General features: G+C 34.3%; 1 long non-coding RNA gene across 1 annotated transcript in view; it reads right to left on the minus strand.

Moving 5' to 3' along the window:
- LOC117197024 (uncharacterized) overlaps window positions 1-5,192 on the minus strand; it is a 42,304-nt gene extending 37,112 nt beyond the window's left edge. Inside the window, exon 1 of the long non-coding RNA XR_007474565.1 lies at window positions 5,152-5,192. This is a non-coding gene — a long non-coding RNA (uncharacterized LOC117197024). The remainder of the gene's footprint in view (window positions 1-5,151) is intronic.
- Window positions 5,193-17,547: the final 12,355 nt, after the last annotated feature.

The raw sequence follows: 17,547 nt of genomic DNA on the forward strand, positions 1-17,547 counted from the left end.
AGACACTGGGGTCCAAAAAAAGGAACTTAACAGGATCACCAAATGATTATTGTGCCTACTCACTTCTAGAATTGCTTTTCACTCATGAAAGTATGAAAGGATAAAAATAAAAGAAAAAAAAAGAAATCCAAAACAAAGTTTTTTTTTAAAAACTCAGATGTAATCAGTAGGTCCAAACTTAACTAATAAACTTGCCTCCTCAAGAAAATAGAAAATATCATAAAATAAGTTCTGAGAACACTTATGTTCCCCTCATGAGACACAATTAAGCAAAATGTGCTACAAGAAGAGGAAGAGCAAGCATTTATCAGGACAGCAAACCTCACAATACTAAAAATTAGATTTATCTGTGGACCTCTGAAAACAAAGTAATCCCTGACCCCTTTCCCAGAAACACTAATTTAATTGGCCTTAGCCTGTGACACAACCTAGGATTCCAAGTTTTTCTTATTTCCAATTCCTAGTTGATTCTAATGAGTTGTTAAGATTTAGGAAATAGTACAAAAGGCAAACACCAAACAAAAGAACGTTGGTAAAACTGCAAGACAAAATGAAGCCATATGAAACTTCAGTGGTTTTGAACTTTTATCCACTAAGTAATTTAGCATCAAAATAGAACTGTTAGAGATATAAGGATAAGTTGGCAAGAACATGAATTTAGATGGAAACGTTAAACTGGTATTCTTGATACTTGTAGATCAAATAAGAAAAAAGAAACAAAATATAGTCATTTTATAATATAACTAAATAAGAATCAGAATATAGTAGTGTCCCATTAAATAGCCAATATTAACTGCAGAGATACATAGCTTTTGTGAGGCAGTAATAGAATATTATTTAATAACAAATAACATTACTAATGTTACAAAATAAGCAATAAATTAAGCCTAATTTAAAAAAAAAAGATACTCTGGCATCATTCTCTGACTAGAAGGTAAAGTTGAAAAATGAAATTAAAAATAAATTTTAAAATAAACAGAATACATTTTTTCTAAATATCCTCTATTTTGAAGCAAAAACAAATGTACATTGACCATATTCGGTATGTGCCATGATTTTCAACCCATTAAAGCTCTGATGCAAACTGAAGGTAGAACATCTGAGTGTCATTTGGCTAAAAAGGAGGGGAGTATGACTGAATGATTCTAATCCACTATTCACATTACTCGCCACTTCCTAAGAGCTTAAAGTCTTTAACTGAGAGAGATAAAACATGCTATCCTTTGAGAACCATACGGTCATTTTACATCTTCTGTGTTCCCAACACTGTGTTAGGAATTAGGGTTAAATGGATGCTGTGCCTTGAAGAAATCCCTGTCTAGCAAACATTGGGAACTTTGAATACCTTAATGAACATCATGAAAAAGGAAACTGGTATTGCCTAAAGGCAAACATCCTTCCTGAAAATAAGATGAATAGGTAAAGCCAAAATAAACTAATAGTGCAATATATTACATATCTTCTAACAGATGAATTGGTAATTTTTTTTAACACCTTTATTGGAGTATAATTGTTTTACAATGGTGTGTTAGTTTCTGCTGTATAACAAAGTGAATCAGCTATACATATACATATGTTCCCATATCTCCTCCCTCTTGTATCTCTCTCCCTCCCACCCTCCCTATCCCACCCCTCTAGGTGGTCACAAAGCACCGAGCTGATCTCCCTGTGCTATGCGGCTGCTTCCCACTAGCTATCTATTTTGCATTTGGTGGTGTATATATGTCCATGCCACTCTCTCACTTTGTCCCAGCTTACCCTTTCCCCTCCCCGTATCCTCAAGTCCATTCTCTAGTAGGTCTGTGTCTTTATTCCCGTCTTACCCCTTACCCCTTCTTCATGACCTTTTTTTTTTTCTTAGATTCCACATATATGTGTTACCATACGGTATTTGTTTTTCTCTTTCTGACTTACTTCACTCTGTATGACAGACTCTAGGTCCATCCACCTCACTACAAATAACTCAATTTTGTTTCTTTTTATGGCAGAGTAATATTCCATTGTATATATGTGCCACATCTTCTTTATCCATTCATCTGTCGATGGACACCTAGGTTGCTTCCATGTCCCGGCTACTGTGAATAGAGCTGCAGTGAACACTGTGGTCCGTGCCTCTTTCTGAATGATGGGAATTTTAAAAGCACCATATTTGATTATGACAGTCCTCTCTTACTGAAATTCATGAATTTATAATTTTATCTTTTGAAGTAAAATTTATAAAGGTATTTTGTTCATTTGAAATTTAATAATACATTGCTGAGCTATTCGAACAACTGTTTTATGTGAACAGCTATAACATATTTAAAAATAGTTATTTTAATACTTTATCTGATTCTGAAGAATTTCCTAACTCCTAGTAAAAGAATGTCATATTAACACAAGAAAAAAATAGAAACAGACCCTAGTTTGTATTCATGGAGTTGGCAAGTTTAGAGAAAGTACCATTATCCAATAAATTACTTATTGGGTAACACTTTGGAAAATGTTAAAATGTTTTTGTGCTTCATATTGTCCATTGAAATAAATCACAAATGGAATTAGTTGTATTTGAATGTAATATGGTAGCTATGAATCCACCTGTACTTTTGAACAAATGTTCGATCTGCAGATATGTATTAATTAATCTACATGTCCCTATTGATTTGACATTCCACATTTATATTAAGTTCAAAAAATGCTTGGGATTTTTAGATACTATTAAGGGATAGATTATTATTTTATTTGAAATATATCCATGGGTGTGATTCTTATGTGGATAAAACCATCCTTACTACCAGATGAAAGAAAGCAAAAACTAAAACAAAAAAAGAAGAGAATGAAAACAAAAGAAAAAGAGAATAAAAAGAAAGAAAAAGAGACCGAGAGGCCAAGTTGTCCTGACATTCTTGTTCGTAGTTCCAGCGGTTTTTAAGGTATAGATATATTTCTGTGCTTAGGTATCATGAGATATCAGTGTCTGGTTAATAAATTCTCCTTCCCTGCCTAAAGTTGAGTTGGTCTTTTTATTATAACCAAATATTTACTCTGTGATATAAATCACAAAGTGATATTCTAATTAAAGCATGTGAATAAGATGCTGGGACAAGTATTACTTTTACTAAGGCTCAATAAATGAAGAATATATTCTCTGTATGGGTTCATCAGTTTTAAAACTGCCACTTAAATGTCTTTTCTTAAATATGTGATTTTATATAATTAAAATCATGTTTAACTATTCAATGACTTATTTCTCTAAAATTACATAAAATAGAAAAATCACGCTTATGGTATGAACCTTAATTGACACCATTCACAACAGATTAAGGCAAGACTATTTTTCTGTTAGCATCTCTCTTGTTTACTAAGAAAGGGAACAACACTTTAAGTGTTCTATTAAAGAAAAATCTACAATGTAGATTAATATATACAGTGATTTCCAAATAAACTCCATTTGTAGTATCTTTGATTACATTATAAATCATTATTAAGTCAATAATTATAACTTCAGTTCTCTCCTTTTTGAAATCTCTTTCAACAACTACCTGCTACATAAAGTTATCAGGATAACTGTCTAGTACTGCATATTAAAAAAATATGACTACATGTTAAAATAATTATATTAAAATCAGTAACCACTGTTGAATTATTTCAGCTTATTGGGGGAATTTTAGCTACATATTCTCATGTTTAAGTGTTTAACTCTAAGATTAAATAATGGAATTTTGTCCTTGCATTCAAGGATCAGTTGACAATTAAACACTATAAACATTTAGGAAACACTCCCTAAAAAATAATGAGCCAAATTACGATGTGTTGTGAGCTTTTGACAAATAAAGGAAAGAAACAGAATTACTGCCCTATGTAAGCAAAGAAACAGCATGCATACTATAAATGATTTGAGAGTTTATAATATGAAGTATTAATAACTGATAACATTTTTTCATTAAATCAGTTGTAGCTGATAATTACTAAAACATAAGATTTGAGTCACTATTATTTAACAAAGTATTTTTAAAATTATCATTGTGTGTATGTTGTTTCATTTTATTTATCTGCTATATCAAGGAGCAAATTATTAAAAAATGGTAACTTAAAATGTCACATTTTCCACGATAATATCTTTAAAAAATTTTTAAATGATGATGACAATACCTGTTTGTGAATTTCAGATTCTTCATCATGGACAATAAAGGTTATATCATGATTCATGAAAAGCAGTTTACAATCTTGTTTCAAGTGTAGGAGTATCAATTTTGTCTGTTTTATATATTGAGACACTGCATATTATTTCATTGTAGGAACCTCCTCTTCCGACCAACCCCAACTCACTTATGAACATATTGAAAAAACTACTCTCCTAGGCTTAACGTAACGCAATTTGAGTAACAAAAGATCACATGGGTTTTGGAACGAGGCTGTCTCAAGTCTTGGCTCTACTAATTCATAACTTCTTAATAACTTGGTTCTTAAGATATAATAGTCACGTATAAATAGCCATGTAGATACTCTGCAACAACCAAATGGCCCCTCCATGTGTTTATCCATAATAGGTAGGTAGGTCTTTTGAATAATGACTTTATTAATGTTTGTTAAATCAAGCTTTTCCATATGACAAATCAGGGTGATGATTTTGAGGTCATTTGTGATCATTCTATACCTTTAAGTACAGTTAGTATCACCTATAACTTCATCTAGTCTATCTTTTAGAATATTATATATTTTATGACATGATATGGCAGGAGAATTCCTTGGATGAAGACATTTAGAACAAACTGAGAACTGTCAAAATTAAGTCTATTATATTTGTTTGGTTTCACATCCACTAATTACACAACTAGTGGTTTTATTGGAATTTCAGGAAGCAGCACACATATAGATATTTGTCAATTACCAAGAGGTTTATTTCTCATTATTAATCCATCCTCCCCTAAAATATTCATGGAATGGTATATACATTTGGGGCCTCCTTTCTTTTACTCATTCCTTCTCTTTTGGGAAATGATGGTTCTTACCCTTTCCCTTATATATTTATACTCACCAAGCATCTATTAAGCTTCAGACTGAATGTAAGCTTCTCTAAGTCTTTCCCAGACATACACACCCTTTCCTTATTACTAACTTATTTAGGAGTCCTTTTCCATTGCTTCATTATTGCCATCATTGATTTCTCACCTTGTAATTGTTATCTTGTTTCTCTATTTCTCATATTTTTAGTGCTTCGAGGACAGAGGCTATTAACTATCTTTGTTTTCCTAATGAGAAGAAAGGTGATTAGCACACAATAAGTTCTTAATAAATATTTGTAAAATTTAAAAGTGAATAAATGAATATAAGAATCAGAGAATGTTAGAAAAAATAGAAGGAATGCTGGTGTGATTAATTGTTAAGACTCTGGCCAGTGTGAACTATATTCTTATGACTAATTTTTTAAGTTTGGTTTACAACTTGTAAACACATAGGAAGAAAAAAGATACAAAAAGATACAAGTAGACTGACAATAGTTCCAAAAATTGAAATAAAATACAAAGCATGTTAAGATAGGAATGAAAAGACAGTGACAGGATTTTAAAAAATCAAATGTGGCAGGAGTATATACAGGTTGAAATGATGAGGTTTAGTACTTAACTCTGAATTAGTCTGCTTCCTTTCCTTTTCCAGTCATTGCCAGTAGATTTGGGAATAAGAAAGAGGCACCGGCACAGATGTTACACAAAAATGTTACTTTCAGTGCAGCCAGTTAGTACGTGTGCTATACGCTTGTATGATGATATGTGTTGGGACACAATGAAGAGAAACTCATGAGAGTATGTGGAAAATACCAGTTAAATTTAATTTTTAGAAGCAAGAGTTTTGAAAGTGATTAATAATTACTTTTAATAAAGAACAGTTCAACTTTTATCAGTTTCTTTTAAATATCAGTAAGGATTTAGTTCATAAATAACTTGTTCTCAAAAAGAAATTGCAGGCCGTGATCACAAACTATATTTATATATATCATACATACACAAAAAACAACTTTAAATAGATGATAATTTTCAACAATTTCGTGACAATCACTGTGGTATATATTAATTTCCATTAGTCAATGCCAAACTGTAAAATTCGCCATTTTTACCATGACAACCTGTTAAATCTGTCATCCTTCTTCAGTATATATATGTATCCTCATGATTAATCATTTCTCTTTAATGACCATATTAATTACATATACTATAAGAACAATTTACAATTTCTATGTGGCTCTAAGGTCATCTTTTGCTAAATAGCAGAAAACTTTCTTCTAAGTTGTCATGAAAGTGAAAAAGGAAATCATGTTGAATGGAAAAATCAGGGAGAATACTACCCTAAAGGTAGGGATCTTAAATGCCAAGTGCCCTTTCTCAGCCTCAGCCATTCATTCTGAAAATGGCCTATCAAAAAAGCTTAGAGGGAGCAGTTTAATTACTGTTCCTTTGACATATGTAATACATTTTCAGTAGCAGGTCCATGCATTTATTTAAGGCCAAATGTTTTACACCAAAACTGTCCTCTAAGGTATTTCTTTCTACCATCTTTCCCCATTTGGACTACCCAGCCAATTTTTTTAAATAACCCTGTCTTTTTTGGAGGTATTTTAAAACAAGCCTTTAATCATGTTCCTTTTTAGGAATAATACAACCCAGGAATGGAATTAAGAGAAGAGCCTTACTCACTTTTAAATACTGACTTAATTTAAAATATTTAATTGTATCTACATTTTATGCCTTTATCTATACATCTACGCTTTTCTAATTATTTTCTACACTGTGTCTATGTCTGTATGGATACTTACTTCTGCCTGCTAGATTTCTGTATCTTTATTCATTACATAAATAAGGGTCTGGACATACATAAAGAAATCAATGACCAACTTCCTTCAGTGGATGGCCCAAGGGCAGAGTCCTTCATTCACAGTGCATAGCACCATCCCTGAAACATCTCAGGGACGCATAAGTAGTAATTCAATAAATAGACAACACCTTCTAATTATGTACCGTAATAAGAATCAAAACACTAATTTTCCATTTTAAGTAGCTATCTTAGATTTAAAGAAATATTAGGTGAAAAAACTATACACAGGTGACTCTTGAACAACCCGGGTTTGAATTGCCCGAGTCCACTTAAGTGAAGATATTTTTCAATAGTAAATACTACAGAAATATATGATCAACGGTTAGTTGAATCCGGGGATATGGAACCCTGGGTCAGTTACAAGTGGATTTTCAACTGCACAGAGGTCAGTGCTCCTAACCCTCACATTGTTCAAGGGTTAACTGTATATACATATCCTGCATTTATTAGCCCTTATCCTGTTCTAAAGATCAAGTCATGTAAGTTTCTGAAGAACTAAAAGTCTCTTTAAGAACTGTCAGTGTATCATTAATAGAAGTTTTGAAGTTTACTCAGACAAATAAGATATCAAGTATATAGATGGACAGAGATAGGTATCTATATACATACATCTATCTGTCTATCTATCCATCTTTTGACCAATTTGGGGGGGGGATAGGGGGAAGGGTGGGGAACTACAGCAACAAAATCAAGAAATTTAAATAAACCTGGCAAAATTTCCCATCCTGCATGCAAATGCAACGCTCTGGTGGATCTAGCCTATGCAGCTATTTTTGCACACTTAATTTTTAATCTTAATATGTTCTTCTATCACATACTGCTATAAGCAAAATATTTTTAATGACCTCATTCCTGGTAAAATCTGTCACTAAAAAGTATTAATTAGCAATCTCCCTCATTTATAAGGACTGTATGAATACTAGTTTCAAAAAAGGACTCGATGGGAAGACAACAATAATGAAGACTGATTCAGAGAATATTATACTAAAACAAACAAAAAAAAAAACCTTTTATTAATCTACATAATCCCTCTTTGGTTTAATAGGATTTTAGCTGGCTCTCAATTTATGAGGCTCTCTGAATTTTGAAAGGCTTAAAGCTTTCTTCCAAGCAAGCAAAGTGGATTAAAATCAACCTTTGTGTTTTACAATTTGCATTTAACTGACCTATACTGTGAGTTTTGCTAAAGCCCGTAAGTGTTTTCTTCCCTAGTAGCTGGCATCTCTCTAGAGTAAGATCATGAGATTCTATTTCCTTTGATATACTTCGACTTGCAAACACATTACATGAACAAAGTCCTTGCCAGATATTCTTTCTTCTCCCAACCCCCTAAAGCATTTCTCTGCTTTCAAACATTTCATACATAGCTCTTCATTTTTGTGGTGAATACTATCATTTAAGGAAAAAAGACACATTCTCTGAGAAAATCTGGAAATGGAAGAAATAGCTATTAATGAGATATCAATCAGATGTTAAAATAGGTCAATGCCATGATGAATTTTTCCTTTCTTTCTCAATATTTTATCTAAATTTCTAGTAGCCAATGTTGACAAAATGAAACACAGCCTTACTTTTGTATTGTCTGCACTGCTGACTCTCTTTGACATTCACAAGACTGCTGACTTATAGCTCTTTTTTAAAACAGAATCAAGATGTACATTTCTTTGATTTATGAAAGTAAAACAAAATATCGTGCATGCATTATACTGTGTAACTACTAAATTTTTTTATCACTTATGTAAAAATATAGGGTATATAAAATAAAGGAATAGGTAACATATTTTCACCTTTGTATTTTGGGGCTACAAATTGATAGGAACTAAGTTGCACAGTTAAATATGGATGATAAATAAAGAGGTCAAACTTCATCATGAAGGAGAACAAGGAAGGAAGGATGGGAGGGAGGGAGGAAGGAAGGGAAGGAAGAGAAAAAAGAAAGCTGAATTTACAGTGTTAATCAATAATGAAGGGAGAGCTGTAAGACACACAGGCAGTGTTTGAACAAAGTGGACAAATGATGGTATACAGGTGTTTAGAAGTATGAACTTCAAAGATTTCAAAAGTATGTAAACTGCAGCGATGCTTTATGGATTGGCTGACTTTCAGAAGCCTGAAAGGTTCTTATCCTGAAAGCGTAAGGTTGTTATTGGCTGGCTCTCAGAAGCCTGCCTACTGATGCCGAATTGTCATGGATCATTTAGAAGTACTTTCACACAGCTCTAGTGGTTAGATGTTATTAGCTTCTAAGAAAGATGAGTCCTTCCCTCCTCGGTCAGAAGTTTTATATCCTCAGTCCACCGCTTTTGTCCTTCTAAGCCAGAAATGCAGGAGCTATTACCAGGAAGTGTCTAGAACCTCGCCAGTGTTGCTGATGCTACCAGAAGATAAAGGTTTGTAAAAGTCTGATTATCAATTTGAGTGCTGATCAGCATGATTGCATACTGGTTTTTTTCTTTGAATGACTTACTGAACCATGTAGGGACAGTGGCTGCACAAAAGCATCAAGGCTCTGGATAACATATCAAAGGGACATGAAACATGCAAGTATAACAAATTATTATAAGATTTTTCAGGCTTGATCAAGAAAACAAGTGTCAATGACTCCCTAAGTCTATATTTTCTTTCAATTACATACATTCCTTTCTTTAAATTAGATGAAGTTTAGCAGGACTGCCTCTTCATTAGGACTGATATACACTTTCCATATTAACTGTGGTATTTATTTAGGTACATGAAGTCTAACAATAGTGCAGACTTCCTGCTGCTTGGCCAAAAGAAAATCAGATGCTATTCTTTCATCTGCAATTACTTAAGCTAAGGAATTACATTGGTAGGCTATGCCACCAGGAAATACGCAATTTTATTTATCAGGTAAAGTGAGGAACACATTTTTTGATTACCACCTTGTATTGTTTACTCCAATGGGTAGGATAACCATCCTTAGGGGTCTGTTCTAAAAAGTATTAGTTATTTTACCAGAAAAGAATTTTGTCCCTCCCATCTCTTCAAGAAGACTGTCCTCTGAGAAAGTTGGAGAGTCATATACTTGTAATTATCTAACTCTTTATCCCACAGAAAAATAAGCCTTGTTCCTAGATTGGTATTAAGAAAAAGAAAAAAAACAAAAGGAATGATTCCCACATAAAAAAAGAAATTAGGAAATGTGCAAGAGATGTAACCAATTTTAGTGGAGTTCTAAGTATACTGTCTCTGGCAGTTTTCTTGAAAAAAAAAAACAATCACTGCTACACTCCTAGAACATTTATTTACCTATCTCATCCCAAGGATAATTTCCTTTATGTTCAAAAGAGTATCAGTATAGCTAAGGTGGTCTGCTATACCCTTTATATTACTTTCATTGTTTTCTTATGCTTGAACAGTTAGAACAGATACAACCTGAATTTGTTAGTTCATTTGTATTTTGTAGGCATTAGCATATGCAAAATTACATAAATTGAATATACTAAAATTAGTTAGGGAAAGCATTTATAGATTGTCCCTGGTAAAACGTACATCTAGGCAAGTTGGTAGTAGTAGTAAGGGGGCATCTTAGATGTAGCCTTAAAGGTTGGCAGAGGAAAAATATAGATGATGGGATAAAGTGGAAATGTATGTAAAGAGGGTATTACAAACATGGTTCTAGGCATCTAAGAATCTCTTGTCCCAATGGCGTTTAGCAAATACTGGTTACCTCATGCATATTCCAAAGATTTGGTCTGAGTTTGCTTCTGTAGACTATTTCTAGAAGTCTTCTGGAGACCCTCTGTTTAAGACAGAAGATGATGGGTATAATCTTGTACTTTGATACTGGGTGAAGTTGTCTTAATTGGTTAGTACACACTCAAGGATAAATTCCTTGTGCTTTAATTGCTTGAAAAGTAGTCAAGAATATCTGATAAGGAACATAAAGAACAGACTTGTGGTTGCCAAGGGGGCTGGGGGGTAGGGGAGGGATGGATCAGGAGTTTGGGATTAGTAGATGCAAAGGATTATATACAGAATGGATAAACAACAGGGTCCTACTGAATAGCAGAGGGAACTATATTCAATATCCTATGAGAAACCATACTGGAAAAGAATATGGAAAAGAATGTATATATACATGTATAACTGAATCACTTTGCTGTATCGCAGAAATTAACACAGAATTGTAAATCAACTATACTTCAATAAAGTAAATTTTAAAAAAAGAATATCTGATAAGGTTTTTGTGTGTGTGTGGTGATGTCCAAGGTCAATATTTCTCTGATGTCTTTTGCAGAATACTGAATCACCTGAAATAGGTCATGCAGGAGATGATTAAGTGGTTGAAGGAAAGGAAGCCTATGATAGGACTGATATGAGTTAGTGCTTTAAAATATTTAGTTATTCAGTTTGTAAAAGACTAGAAACAACTATGGATGGATGCATTTTTATTTGCACGGGCTTATAAGTGACCAGTTCATGGCAGGTACTCTATGACTCCTTTATAAGAAATAATGAAAGGATATGCTACTCTGCTACTCTGCACTGAATTGGATTCATGGGTTCACAAAGAATCTCTTCAAATTACTTTCCAGAATTGCTTTACCTTCTAATAAGATAAATATAAACGTATTTATCTAGTTAGTCTCATTACAGCTTTACGTGTGTGTGTGTGTGTGTGTGTGTGTGTGTGTGTGTGTGTGTGTATGTACTAGAGTCTGTCATGTAAATATAATGCTTCCATAGTTTCTGGCACTGGATTTTTTTTCCTTTTTTAATTTCTTAATCATTCTAATAGATATTTGGAACATGAGAAGGACTAATAGGTGTTTTTTTTAAGTCATCAACAAGAACCAGAAATCCAGAATAGTACTCTACTAAAAAGTTTGTCACTCATTTTGGTTTCTTATCTGTTTCTCATTTCTTCTCTTTCTTTGAGTGATTTTTTTCCAGAGGCTAACTTTTTAACAGGCTTTCAGGCAAGATACAAACCATAGCTACGCTCAATGTCCTTTGGGGTGTTGCTTCCTATTGTGTTTGATTACATTTCTGATTTTTTTTTTTTTGATTGTTCGTTTGGCATAGTTATCACATGTCCCCTAGACTGTTTTTTTTTTTTTTGCTGTACGCCGGCCTCTCACTGTTGTGCCCTCTCCCGTTGCAGAGCACAGGCTCCGGATGCGCAGGCTCAGCGGCCATGGCTCACGGGCCCAGCCGCTCCGTGGCATGTGGGATCCTCCTGGACCGGGGCACGAACCCGTGTCCCCTGCATCGGCAGGCGGACTCTCAACCACTGCGCCACCAGGGAAGCCCCCCTAGACTGTTTTTTTAATGATCTCATTTCAAATATTTCCAATGCATGTTAAACACTGCTTCATGGTCACTTCTCCCCTGTTCTTGATCCTTTCAATGGTGTTGGAAGAGTCACTCAAGGTCTCCTTTTTTAACAACTTACAGTGAATTTCATCCAAAACCCTGCTGATTTCTGCTGTATTGGCTGGACTAATACTGAGTGTTCCCTCGGTTTCTGGAATTAACTTCTGTAACTACCTAACGTGAAGTAAGTTGTGACATCTAATCCTTCTTTCCTGCCCTTAATATCAACTCTTATCTAAAACACTGAAGTCTTCTCACTTTACATTGGAAAATATATCTATTTCTGAAGATACTTCTTTCTCGCAGCTTAGTTCCACCTGCATTCTTTTTCTGAGGATTTTCTTGAGAGTTTGTGCATATGGATAAAATGTAACTTCCTAGTTTCCAGAAGTGCTGTTTTTCCTAGTTTTAATATTTGTTTCATCAAATGAAACCTAGGAATTTTGGCAATGCTCATTTCCTAACATTCCTCCACACTCTTTATTAGAAAAAGAAAGTACTTTATTATAGTATTTATGTATATCTTTTCCTTTGTTGTTTTAACACCAAGCCTTGCTTTAAATTGTTAATTCATGTATTAATTACAAAGAACTTCTTACTATGGATCTCTGACTCATCTTCAGAAGGTTCCAGGACTACTTAAAGGTGTAGGGAAATTTCTGCATAGCAGGAGAGTGTGAGTGATGTGTTATATATTTCAATGAAAATAAAATTTACATAAAATTAAATGTATGGACCTTAAGCTTTTAGTGATTATTATACCATTTTCATTTTTAAGTTTAAAATATTCACAATCATAGACACTCATGTAAGAACCACCCAAAACAAGCTAAAAGATATTTCTATCATCCTAAAAAATTCCCTTGAGCTTCTTTTCAATCTCCCTCTCCATTTCAATGGCAACCACTTTATGATTTCTATAAGCATTGATTAGATTTACCTTCTCAAAAAATTCATATAAGTGGAGTTATACGAAAGGTATTTTGGTGTCTTTTTTCTCAACATAGTATTTTTTTTTTATATTTGTCAATGTCATTGCATGGGCAAATTAATTATGTCTGTACAATAGATGTGAATACCAGGAAAGAGTATATGAGTAGAGTACACTCTCCCTTTGAGTGTCATTTGTGTGGATATAACACAGTGTGCTCATCTGTTCTCCAGTTAGTGGACACTGGGCTGTTTTCAGTTCCTGACTATTTTCAATAAAACTACTGTGAACATTGTTTACATTTCTTGTTGTTGGGAAATTTTCATTTTAAACACATAGTTGTGTTACTGAGTCATGGGATAGATTTTATTTAGGTTTCTAAGAAATCAAAAAAAGAGTTCTTCAAAGTAGTCATATCATTTTATTTTTTAATCAGTTATGTATGAGATTTCCAGTTGCTCTACAGCCTCATCTATACCCAGTACATTGGGTATTTTCTGTCTTTTGCTCTATCCATTCTAACAGATGAGGAATGGTATCTCATGATTTTCATTTGCATCTTCCTGATGACTGATATTATGCAATGCATATATTTCTTCTGTAAAGTTTTTATGAAAATGTTCCATATTTCAGATTTTCTCAGTTGTTTTCAATAGGGACACTCTTGATATTCTGTGACACGTAGTTCTTTGTGTTTAAGGTTTTCCTACATATCGTAGCATGTTTGACAGCGTCCATGACTCCTGCACACTAGATGCCAGTAGCACACTCTCCCCGAATGTGAAAACCAAAAATACTCTAGACGTTACCAAATGTCCCTTGCTGGGAAACAAATCACCCTTGGTTAAAAACCAGAGCCATTATTTTCTTCATTTTTGCAAATTTTAATAATAGTTCAGTTTTTATACATTATATTATCTCTAGAATACTGAGCATACATATGGTTGTTATCAGCAGTAAAAAGAGTGATAGATATTTTTAAAGCACTAATGGCAATATCATAGTAAAAACTCACATTATCAAAGCTATCAATAGCTATATATCTATATATCAAAATATATATCTATATTTTGACTCACATAAACCCTGAAATTTGACATCTAAAAAACTTTGACATCAATACTTACATTGGGGAGAAATTTAATATTAGTAGTAGTTATAAATGATGTAATTTCTAGCATATTAAATATTGGATATATCTATTCTCTATATTTTTGCTAAACTTGGTCTTCCAAATGGAGTAGAGACTATTATTAAATAAAAGAAAGGTAAAAAGAAGAAGGGGTAGATCGCAGATTTATTCTCAGACAGATCACTTTGAAGAAAGAGTAAATGAGGAAGTTCAGGATCTGGAAAGTTATTCCCATAAAAATTCCCATTGTCTTTTACATCCTAAGTATATGCATATCCCATTGTAAAGGTATTATACTATATCACTGCAATGATGGCTATGATGGTAATTTTATGCATCAATTTGGCTGGGCCTTGGTGCCAAGACGTGTACTCAAACATTATTCTGGATGTTTCTCTCAAGGTTTTCTGGATAAGATTAACATTTAAATCAGTGGATTTTGAGTAAAGCAGGTTGCCCTCCAAGATATGGGTGGGCCTCATTCAATCAGTTGAAGGCCTGAATAGAATGAAAGCCTGACCTCTCCCAAGAAAGAGGGGATTCCCCCGAGCAGATGGCCTTTGGACTTGAACTATATCATCGGCTCTCCTGGCTCTCCAATCTGTCAGCCCACCTTACACATTTTGAAATTGCCAGCCTCCATAATCATGTAAGCTAATTTATCTGACTAATACAATGACCATGATCTCTTATTTTTCCCTACAGATCTATTGTCCACAGAACTAGAATGTATAGTTTTAAATGTAAAGGTAAAATGTATTGATCCCCTTTTTAAGTCATATAACATCCTAATAATCCTCTATGCCCATCCTTGTTAGATCCTTTCTTAACTACAACAGCTCATGGTTATGTCATTTGATGTCTGAATTATCACTATTTTGCATGAAACACACAATATCATATGCTATAATTTATCTTCTGTAATCAGCCTCCCCTCTACTAGATTATAAACTACTCAAAAATCAATAGAAAAATATTTGTTTACGTTAGTAAAGGAAACAATCTTTCAAACTGAAATGCAACTGTCCCCATTTTCAAAGAATTTACTAAAATAGATTCTCCAGAAATTCCTCCCATTTTCCATCTAAAAACCATAGATTTAAATCTAGCATGGTCATGAAACTGTACATTTCATTTTAAAGAAAGAAAAGGGGATGTGGCAAAGATGGTAGAGCAGGAGAACCCTGAGCTCACCTTTCCCCGCGGGCAGACCAAAATTACAGCTCCTTGAAGAGCACCTCTTTATGAGAATGAGCTGAAGACTGGCCGAAAAGATTTTCCACAACTAAAGGTATAAAAAAAGGAGCCACCGTGAGATGGGTGGGAGGAGTGGAGATGCAGTGCGGGCGAGGCTCGCCTCAGGTAAGTCTGGCCCACAAACAGGAGAATAATCACAGCTGCTGAGGTTCTCCCCAGGAAGCAAGGGGTCCGACCCCATGTTAAGCTCCCAGACCAGGGATTCTGCACCCAGAAGACAAACCCACAGAAAGTCTGGCTTTGAAGAGCAGTGGGGCTTGGGTACGAGAGAGCTGGAGGGCTGAAAGAAACAGACTCCGCAATGAAAGCGTGCAAGCAAAATCTCACACGGCCTGGGTCCCAGCTCAGAGGCAATCACTGGAAAGAAGCCTGGGTCAGACCCACCCGCGATCCTGGAGAGCCTCCTGGACAGGTGGGAGGCAACGGAGACCCTCCCTGGGGACATAAATGTTAGCAGCAGCCATTCTGAGGGGCTCGTTCTACCATGAGAACACTGGTGCTGGGAGGCACCGTTTCGGAATCTTCTCTCTGCCTCTTACTGATAGGGCCTTACCCACCCACCAGTGTGCCAGCACCAGTCCTGGGACCCCCAGGTTGCACAACCAGTCATGCAGGGACACGGCCTTGCCCACTAGCAGGCTGGCACCAGCCCCTGGCCTTCTCAGCCAGGGTATATAATTGTGTTCTCCTGTAGGAATAATAACAGAAATCTGTGGTCATTTAGCTAACAGTCACATTGAGGCTTTTCTCTCTTTATTTGAGATGTTTCTACTTTTCATTCTTCCAATTCCCTAATCAAAGGCAAAAAAAAAAAAAATTATGATCTTAATCTGTACTTCTTTTTACACATATAGAGTTTTGCAAAATATAACCGTCATTTTCAACTCAACGGCCATAGCTAAGCATTTAAGCTAAGTCTAGTTTATTAACTCTTAAATAAGAAATTTCAATTTTTACTTATCTAAGTTCTTTCAGGAAATGGATTTGATCTAATTCTGTATTGGCAGATAGTCATTTAATTAGTTTGGGTGCCACAACTGACTATTTTAGCACCTAGAGCAGTCCTAGAAATAGTGTGAATGAGCTGGGGAGAAGCAGCTTGTAAGTACTCTGAGCTAATGCTATGATAGTCCCAGATATAAAAGCAGGTGGTTTTCTAATATAAATATGGATATACTAAATCCTTTTTATCTACATAAACTAACATAGTGGTCCAATAAGAAAAAAATAGTTAAAACAGAGTACCTTAATCAAAAGTTTGCTATATTTTTTTCAAAGACAGATTACCTGATGATTTCGACCCAGTTGGACTGGCTTAGGCTCATATAGATTGATGTGAAACTATGACAAAATGTTCATTTTACACGTTTAATTTAACTTGAAGTAGAATGTAAGTTGGATCTTAATTCAAACCAATATTTTAATCATTACAGAGTTCTCTAGAGTGCGGATTTGTCTCAGACAAATGGTCCGCTTTTAAAATGCTTCTTCATTGGTAAATATTCAGGTTAAGAAATATATTTTTCCTTTTTGGATTTTATGGCATACAAATGGTTCAATTGAGGTTTACTCCTAATACCTGACAGCATTAGCATTAAAATATGCATATTTTAGAGGCAAACTTAGGGTTTGCTGAAAGCTTTAAATATTAAAGTCAAAAAGGACACCTTATTTTAGGATATTATTCATGACCAGGAAAATCTGGTAAGCAACTACACCCTACAGACAAGTTTTACTGACGGTTTATAGAGGGTCCACAATGTAATGTTACACAATTTACAGTACTGGAAGAACTGACACTAGGGACGTGATATAGAAACATATATTATGAACTATAATTACATTCATTTGGTAAGATTATGAATTAAGGATGATTTAAAAACAAGCATACTTGTGAAGAGAGTAAGAATTCTAACACCATGGCTATAGTCTCAGTCTTATTAGGGTAATATAAGTCTAGACAGGACAGAAAAATAATGCAAAGGGATTTTTTTTAATAAACTACATATGTGCCAGACACATAATCTCATTTGAATGT

This window comes from Orcinus orca, chromosome 21 (genome assembly GCF_937001465.1).
Source record: "Orcinus orca chromosome 21, mOrcOrc1.1, whole genome shotgun sequence".
Lineage (NCBI taxonomy): Eukaryota > Metazoa > Chordata > Mammalia > Artiodactyla > Delphinidae > Orcinus > Orcinus orca.